This window comes from Pinus tabuliformis, chromosome X (assembly GCF_031772625.1).
Source record: "Pinus tabuliformis cultivar Carrire ecotype Pingquan chromosome X, CPIR1, whole genome shotgun sequence".
NCBI classification, from domain to species: Eukaryota; Viridiplantae; Streptophyta; class Pinopsida; order Pinales; family Pinaceae; genus Pinus; species Pinus tabuliformis.
Window position 1 is genome coordinate 980,686,369 of NC_142308.1, and position 8,942 is coordinate 980,695,310.

Consider the following 8,942-nt stretch of genomic DNA (forward strand, 5'->3'; position numbering starts at 1 on the left):
ATCTTAGTCAATCCTCGGAACCATTTTGCTGCTTTGCTTGTGCCAAATAGGACATTACAGTCTGCACATTTATCACAAAACTAACATAATCAATAACATGAACACATCTGAAATAAAAAGGGGTTATATACTCTAACATGTAGCAATGTTGTTAAAACTGAAAAAATAAATAAATAAAAGCTGTCCAGAGACAGAGCAAGTTACCTGATGACCCTGATTGATCTTCTGAAACAACAATAATAGCATCCATAATGCGCTCCTCTGCTTTTGTCATACAAATTAAAAAATCAAAACCCTGAATACCCTTCCTGTTGTGAAGCAGAAACATCAAAACTTCCCACTTCAAAACCCCATAGCTTGCAGACTGCCTTCAAAGCCTTAATCTATACTGAACGAAGCCATTAGTGGAAAATGCTTTATGCTAAATAAGATGTAACTAATCTTTGACCAGAATATGAAGAGAAAAATTGACAGATTCAGTATCTGTCGAATACAAGTGCCTATCTATCTGGTGAAACAACAATAGTAGCATCCATAATGCCCATCTTTTCTCTTGTCATACAAAATAAAATATCAAAACCCTAATTACTCTTATTATTGTGAAGCAGAAATATCAAAACTTCCCACTTCAAAAACCCAAAGCTTGCAGTCTGTTTTCAAAGCCTTAATTTATACTGGAGGAGGGAATGACCAATGTCTTTTTATTTGCATTTTTGTTATAAACTAAAAGAACTACTAGTACCCTTTTATCCACAATTTCTCTATACAAGGAGCATAGATTTAAATTTCCCAAAAAAATAACCTGTTACAATTTTACAAAATGTTAAAAGACACAACAGCATGAATACAGGATATGGCAGCTTCCTTTTAAAAGCTTTGCACATGAAATGGATCTCGAAATCCGATCTGCATAATCTTATGTAATGTGACCATGATCTTGCAACTGATGCATGAACTCCCTCTCCTGGGTAACAAATCTGGCTAGAGCAAACTTCCCAGCACTTTTATAGGCATCTATCACTGCCTTGAACGTGAATTCGTTTGGCTGAAAACCCTTCTGTTTCATTTTGTAAAACATTCTCCTAACACCGTCTACCAATCCTAGCTTCCCATAGCTAATTATCATACTTGCATAAGTAATTGTATCTGGTTCAAGACCTTTGGCGTGCATGATCATGAACATCTTGTAAGCTTCATTAATCCTCCCAGCACTACCAAGTGCATATATAACAGCATTGTAAGAAGACACATCAAAATCCAACCCAGAAGCTCTCAGTTCATCACAAGCTTCCAAAGCTTCAGCATGCATCCCCACTGCAGAAAAGATTGTCATTCTCAAGGCCTGAATACCATGTGGAAGCCCACTTTTACGTGCAACATCGAGTTGCTCTACTGCCTCTCTTGGAATGCCTCCTCTCTTCAGAAGAATGCCCAGTGTTTTGTATGTATTCTCATTGGGTGAAGCCTTTAGTTTTAACATTTGATGAAAAACTTCAGCAGCCTCTCTCAATCTTCCATCTGCAATGAACAAGCTAATGACACTAATAAAAGAAAGAACGTTAGTAAGAAATCCCGATTCTAACATTTCCTTTGCAATTTCAGTGGCTTCATTAAGCCTTCCATTCTTTTTGTATAAGGACAACATCATGGAAAAAGAAAATTCATTTGCCTGCTGCTTTCCCTTCAAGACTTTGAACAGTTCTTGTGCTTCAGTCACCATATTAGTGCGAGCATAAGGTCAAGCATACAGCCTTATAAAAAGGCATCTGGCTCAACACCCAATTCCTGTATGCGTTTGTACGTTTCTTGTCCTTCCTTCAAAAGACCACATTTACTATAAACATTAATCAAAGAACTATACACCACAGAGTTCCCTGCAAAACCAGCATTTTGCATTATTTGAAAGTAACTTACAGCTTCTTCCACACATCCAGCTTCAGCAAATGAATTTATCAAGGCACCATAAACAAAAACATCTGGCTCCACACCTGCTTTGACCATCTTTTCAAACGTCTTCTCTGCCTCTGCAGCTCGACCCAATCTTCCATAGGCGGCAATAACAGCACAAAATGATGAACAGCTAGGCACAAACCCTGCTCCCTGCATTTTGGTAATAAAGTGTTTTGATTCATCTAGAAGTCCTGAACTTGCAAATGTCTGAATGACAGAAGCATATGTACATCTGTCAGGCAAAACCCCTTGAACTTCCATTCTTTCAAACAACTTCAGAACCTTGTCATGGACTTTTGCAATCCCATAGGCCTTAATCATGACATTAAATTCTAATACACTTTGACCCTCGCCTCTTTCTTGACTGCACTTAAACACCTTTTCAGCTTCTAACCAATAACCCTGTTCCCCATATGCATCAATATTGGCAGCATAGCATTCACAGCTCATTCTTCCAGCAAGATGGAACCTTTCAAACCATGCCCATGCTTTCTCAAGCATCCCCAGATCTATATACATCCTAGTAACAGCTGATTCGGAGTACTCATCCACATGAATGCCCAATCCATCCATCTCCCTGACAACAACTTCTACTTCACTGACCATGTGTTTAATACAAAATGCATATAAAATAGTTCGACAACCCACAGTATCAGGAACGAGTCCTGCTTCCTTCATCTTTGTGAAGTAACAAAATGCTTTATCAATATTGTCATTTTGAGCATGTAATGCTATAAGAGTGTTATACGTCCTTGTGTCAGGCAAGAAATGAAGCTCTTCCATTTTCACCATAAGGGCATCTGCTTCGTCAAGATATCCATAAGATCCACAGATGTGAATCATGGTATTGAATGTTACAACATTTGGGCCTATTCCTTCTTTTAACATCTCAAAAAATAACTTGGAAGCTTCTTTTAGGCGGCCTGCCTTCCCATAAGTATCAATTAATGTATTGTACATGTAAGAACTGCGTGGCCTCTGAACTTGATCATTCTCTCTGCAAGGATCCATGCACTTATCATCTAATAACCCTTTAATGAGCACTCCTTCAGGAAAATTATTTGGAGAGCAGTCCCTTTTACCCAGTGGGTCCTCAAAATGTTTTTTTACTTCACACCGACGACTAATATAGAAGAAATCCTTCGGTTGCTATCGATCAGGCTCTGATTTAGATGAACAAACATTTGTAGTATTTCCTAGAAAGATTTTCCCAGAAGACCAGTCCCTGAAGAACTGTTCAGCTTTCTCAAATTCCCTTGCCTTCTTCAAAATATGGACTACCGTGTTCACGATGACCTCATCTGGCCAGAGACCTTGTGATATCATGCGATCCAGCCAGAGAAGAGCCTCTTCTTTGAGACCAGCTTTCCCATACACATCTATAAGAGTACCATAGGTAGTGGCGGTAGGCAAGACCTTGTCTTTAACCATTTCTTCCCAAAAAAATTTCAGTTGATCCCATTTCTGTGCTCTTCCTAGAATTCCAAGCAGGATATTATAGTGAATTACATTAACTTCATAGCACTCTTTCTTCTGAAACCACTTAAAAATCTGAACTGCTCTTTCCCAGTGCCACTGCTCTTTTAGGATAGTGCTCTTTTGCACTGAGGTTTGCTTCCCAAGGTTCAAGCGCTTCGTCAATGTTCTCTGTAGAATCCAAAGCTTGCAAAATGGCTGGGATACACCCACCATACGATTTGTGTGAGCCTTTTCTTTTAGTTTCCATTTTCTTTGTTACATTTCTGCACCCTGAACTTGACTTTACTAGTGTGCTCTTGTGAGACTGTTTTGGTGGATAACGATGGCCTTCAGTATTTCTCTCTTTGTTAAAATTTTCTCTTACGCAGTTAAGACCTTCAACTTGCAAAATCGTTTCTTTGATATTTTTCTTATCCTGCAGACTTCCCACAGAGGTTGGCATATCTTTTCCTCCTTCCAATTTTTTGTCTATTTTCACCAAACTCTGCACCATATGCATGCCAATGGCACCTGCATAACTTCTGCTGCCATTTTTTCTCGCATTATAAATCCTTGGTTCCGATTTTGTCCCGCGACTTAACTCTCCTAGAACACCACATTCTGTCCTATTATTCATCAAATTTTGCTGGTGGAACTCACTACTAACAGTTGCCCTCCTCTCTCCATTCCCCCTTTCTAAAATCCCACCTTGTAGTCCATTCATGTTCTTGAGACTTTCAAAAACCCTTCCTTCTGCCTCAAACCACTGTAAATTATGCAATAAACAATGTTTGAGCAAATCAACATCTTTCTCCAAAACACGCCCTTGCAAAACTCTGCCTTCTATTCCAGTCTTACTTTGAAACCTTTCAATAACACTCCCCTTGTCTCTAGAGACCTCCATACAGACATCAAAATTCCTACTTCCAGATTCCATCCTGTTGGTGAACCCTTTACGAGCCCTAATTTCATCCACTGCCCTCTTAAATCCTTGCAAAACCTTACTTTTGTCTCCAGTCCTGCCCTCAAACCATTCCCCAACCCTACCCACCACATCAACAAAGCACTTAAACCCCTCCAAAGCCCTTCCCTCCACCCTAAACTATGCAATATCACTCTCTGAATCATCCATGGTTCCTAATCCATCCTTATGTTGAACACACTCTATTTATGTTTCTGAAAGATTACAAAATTCCTCAAACAACAAATCTTGGGTTTCATCTAATTGGCCTGACACTAAGCACTCATTACTTTTATTCTCCATGACTTCTTCGTTTGAGGGTTTGCCACCATGATTCTGAAATGGATATGCATCATTTTCGATGGAAGAGGAACGTAATCTCATGAGTTTGTACTCAGAATGAAATGTTGATGCCCCTTTACAACTGTGACAAGAAATAAAAAATGATCTGGGAGTTACAGTACCTGGAGAAACATGTACAGATTGAAAATGTTGCTTGTATTTCTGTTTCTTCTTAGCCCTCCTGGGATGTGTATTGCAATAAGGATAAAGATAAACATATCCCATGTTTAGGGCCGAAGAAGAAGGGATATCTACTAATGACTGCGCTAGCATTTCTTTTGTTTGATAGGCAAAGGCAAAACATTATGGAGATTCATAACAAGGAAACCTTCTGCGCGGCCTGAATCGTATACCTGCGGGATGAGGTTGTAGTGCCGTGAAGTTGATTGGCAACGCGTAGGGCTCTAAAAAATGACCTTCAGTGAACCAGGACTTACAGCTCTGCCGCATTGACACAGAACCAGAGTTTATGATATTAACACGATTTCTCACACTTCGGGAAGACTTGGTTGATAGCAGGACGCACGCCACCTCTCAATTCGCGCGGAACCAGTGCTTGAAGATTTATATGGGCGTTCTCCCTAGCAGTGGCCAAGAAATCGCAGTAGCAGTGGCCAAGAAATCGCAGTGAAATGCATAACGAAAGTGTTCAGGTAGGGAATGACAGGGTTAGTGGGACGCATGTAGCACTGGAGCCCGGTTCAGCTGCGCGGATGAAACTATTCGACCCGATGCCAAATGAAACGCCCAAACCGTTTGGGCAACCCCTTTGAATCAACGATCAACGGCTGAAATTGTTGCAATCGTCTAACATATAATCGTGTGGCTTACAAGATGACAGGTAGGCAGAGAGGGGAGTTGATTTCAGAGGGAAACGCCTTATGGCGTAAAAATATTATTGCTTATTATTTATTATGGCATGTAAATATAAATTAATTATTAGATCTTTTTGTTTTTAAGTTGGAATTTAGTTATATATGTTTTTTGTCAAATTGTGATTTTTTGTTATTTAAAATACATATTTGAATGCATAAATGATTCAAGTACTACGAAAAATCTTTGGTTATTTAGATTTTATATATTAAACAGTTCAAATTATTATTGAATTTTAAATATACCAAAAAAAGAAAAAAAACAAGTCTAAAACTATCTTGTTTATCATAATTGATGTATATGATATTAGAATTTTGGCATTTCAGCTATCTATAATTTAATAAAATTTATTTCTATATTTCTTCTCAAAAAATAGAGATAACATTTTATTAATGCAAATAGACCATAAATTGCTAATTAATACTGATAAACCAAAAATAAAAATATAACATTTTATTAATACAAATAGACCCATAAATGACAAATTAATACCGATAAACCCAATATCGCTTGGACCTAACTAAGTTTTTTTTTATAAAGCGCTTATATTCAAAACGGAATCCCCTTCTAGCCACTATTTGAAAATAAAACCTCTTTTACCTGCCTATAACATAAATCCATCCCTACATATCATTATTAGTACAATTAACGTCATATCTACACACATTTGAAAACGAGAGGAATTTGCAATAAATACGACTAGATAACATGCGCCCAGCAGTAAGATGGCCTCAAAACATTTCACATCCTTTTCAGCAACAAAACTCAACACATAGAGGATTTCTTGTAGATTCAAACAATACATGATGATCACATGTTTTTGATTTCAGAACTTCTCTTGAGCGCATTGCACTTGCTTTAATTCTTCAATGTGTCTTATGTACTTATTTTATGTTTCAAAAAAATAATTCTGAAACTACTACTTAATTTGTTGGTGTGTGCCTTTACTCTCTTTCTGCTATGGTAGTCTCAAGACTTTCCTGCAATATCTTTGCACTCAGTTGCAACTCTTGATCTTGTCTAATCCTCAATTCTTTCAAATCCTGTTCAAATTCCCTAATTTTGTTCTAAAATGTATCCAGGCAATATTTTGCAGTTAATTTTTTCACAGGTTCAGTTAAATTTCAATTTGAGCGCACACAGAGAAATGCACACCACAGAGACAGAACTCATATTCACATCAAGGCAGTGAAAGGTTGTTCGGTCTTCAGCAGGGTGGTAAATCTACTTAACAACAGGGTCTCTCGGACTGGAAACAGTTGCAGTTGACTCGGCTACAGTTGCAGGCCAGCTCTCAAAGCACCAAGATACCACTACAGCTCAAAAGCAAAAGTGCATGCAGGCGGAGCAGCTTGCCCTTTATGAGTTCGATTTCTGCTGGAGAGACCCGAGTTTGATTTCTACAGGAGCCGCAATGCCCATCAACAGAGCTTGTCCCGTCAACTACTCACAGGAGTTACGGGTACCTACGGGAGTCGCGGAACCCATAGCCAGATTTTGTTGATGGCATACAGGTAAATCTTGAGGAGTACCGCGTCTGCAGGTAAAAGGATATAAAGGTAATTCGGGAGTCGCACTAGAGACCGGTTCCGCTGCTCGGATGAAACTATTCGATCCGATGCCTCCGATGCCAAATGAAACGCCCAAACCGTTTGGGCAACCCTTTTGAATCAACGGCTGAAATTGTTGCAATCGTCTAACATATAATCGTGTGGCTTACAAGATGACAGGTAAGCAGAGAGGGGAGTTGATTTCAGAGGGAAACGCCTTACGGCGTAAATATACCTTGAATATAAATACTTTTTAAATAGAAAATTGTAGATTATATGCTTTGCATGTTTTCCTGAAATCTTGTCTCAGCAATAACTGGCCAATGTTCTTTTAGCTATGGCATTTGCGACATACAATCAATTTTACAATTCTTTGTTTCTGGTGTGCATTCAACATTGTGTGTGTAGTTAAATGTTGTGCCATATTTACAAATTGTGCATTTATCTATGGTTATATGAATGAGTTGTTTGCATTTACTACAAATTCCCTGAAAATGAGGAGAGAAAACATTTTTGGTTTTCAACATTCCCTAGATCTGTGTTTTTTTTTTCTCCAAGAAAATTGAATTGTTAGGTTCAATATGTATTATCAAAATCCAAGATTTTGTACATTAAACTAAAAATAATGTTACTTGATCAAAAAATATATTAGTAAATATACATGTGCTCTTGACATTACAAAATAAAATAAATGATCTCTTGCAAATTCATCATTCAATGGCTCAAGAAAAGTTGTTGATCTATAGCATCACTGTTGACTCCCTTTCACATCATTTCTAACAATGTTTTTGAAAAAATAGAGCGGAGTCATATTTGATGCCAATTCATACTGTATTTTGAAAAAATTCTCTCTATGACTATCATTCAATAGTAGTTGCAGTCAATCAGGAAACATATTTTTGGTTAAGAAGTCTACACAAAAAATAATGAGATAATTGATACCTTGATAACAATGAAAAACAAAGATACGATAACACAGTTTTAAAGAAACTATTAGCTTTTTGTTCAAAATGCAAGTATAATTATTCTAGCAATATACTTACAATTGGATTGTCCTCTACAGCTTCACCATATTTTATATTGAGTTCTAGCTTCTTGTTATTTCGTTGGAAACCTATTACTATTGCTCTTATTGAACTAACTTCATATGTATCACTTAAGACAACAAGATTGAGTATTGTTGTATCTGGAGCCAGTATGTGTTTTTTCCAAACCTGTGTAATTGGTTCAAACATGGTTTTATCCTGTAACACTATGAAACATTTTGCATCCCCTCGTATAAATACCCTTGTTTCTTATCACAAAATTTGTAATTCGAACACTATTTCCATCAGTAAACATGTTTTAGAAATGATCTATAAGATTGTTTCTCATGTTCACTGTGATAGTGAGTTGGTCATGCCTATCAACAAAATCAGCATAGAGCAGTCGTGCCTTTAGAGGAGAGTTAGGACATTTAGTTTTTGTTGGCCCATTAGGTTGTGTTATATTCTTTCCATGACTAGCTTAGGTGGGCTGACCTCCTATGGTTTTGTGCATGGTCTTTCACACATTATTTTGGGTGCGATGATTTTTGGTCCATGGTATTGGATGCTTCGACATGTATATATATGTATTGTAACATTGAAAGGAACATAATGAAAAATCAATCTGGTAGTCTCGATTTTGGGATCCAGGGGAAAATCTCTATGTATATGTGTTTTATGTGTTATGCTCTTGCCATTGTTTATTTTATGTTTTTAAAATTCGTATGCAGTTAATTTTTGTACAAGGTTAAAACCTACATTTGGTATTGAAGTTATTTTGGC

At 37.5% G+C, this 8,942-nt stretch overlaps 1 pseudogene; it reads right to left on the reverse strand.

Annotated features, from left to right (window-relative positions):
• Nucleotides 1–916: 916 nt before the first annotated feature.
• On the reverse strand, nt 917–4,367 carry LOC149143004 (pentatricopeptide repeat-containing protein At1g73710 pseudogene; annotated as a pseudogene).
• Between the last annotated feature and the right edge of the window lie 4,575 nt (nt 4,368–8,942).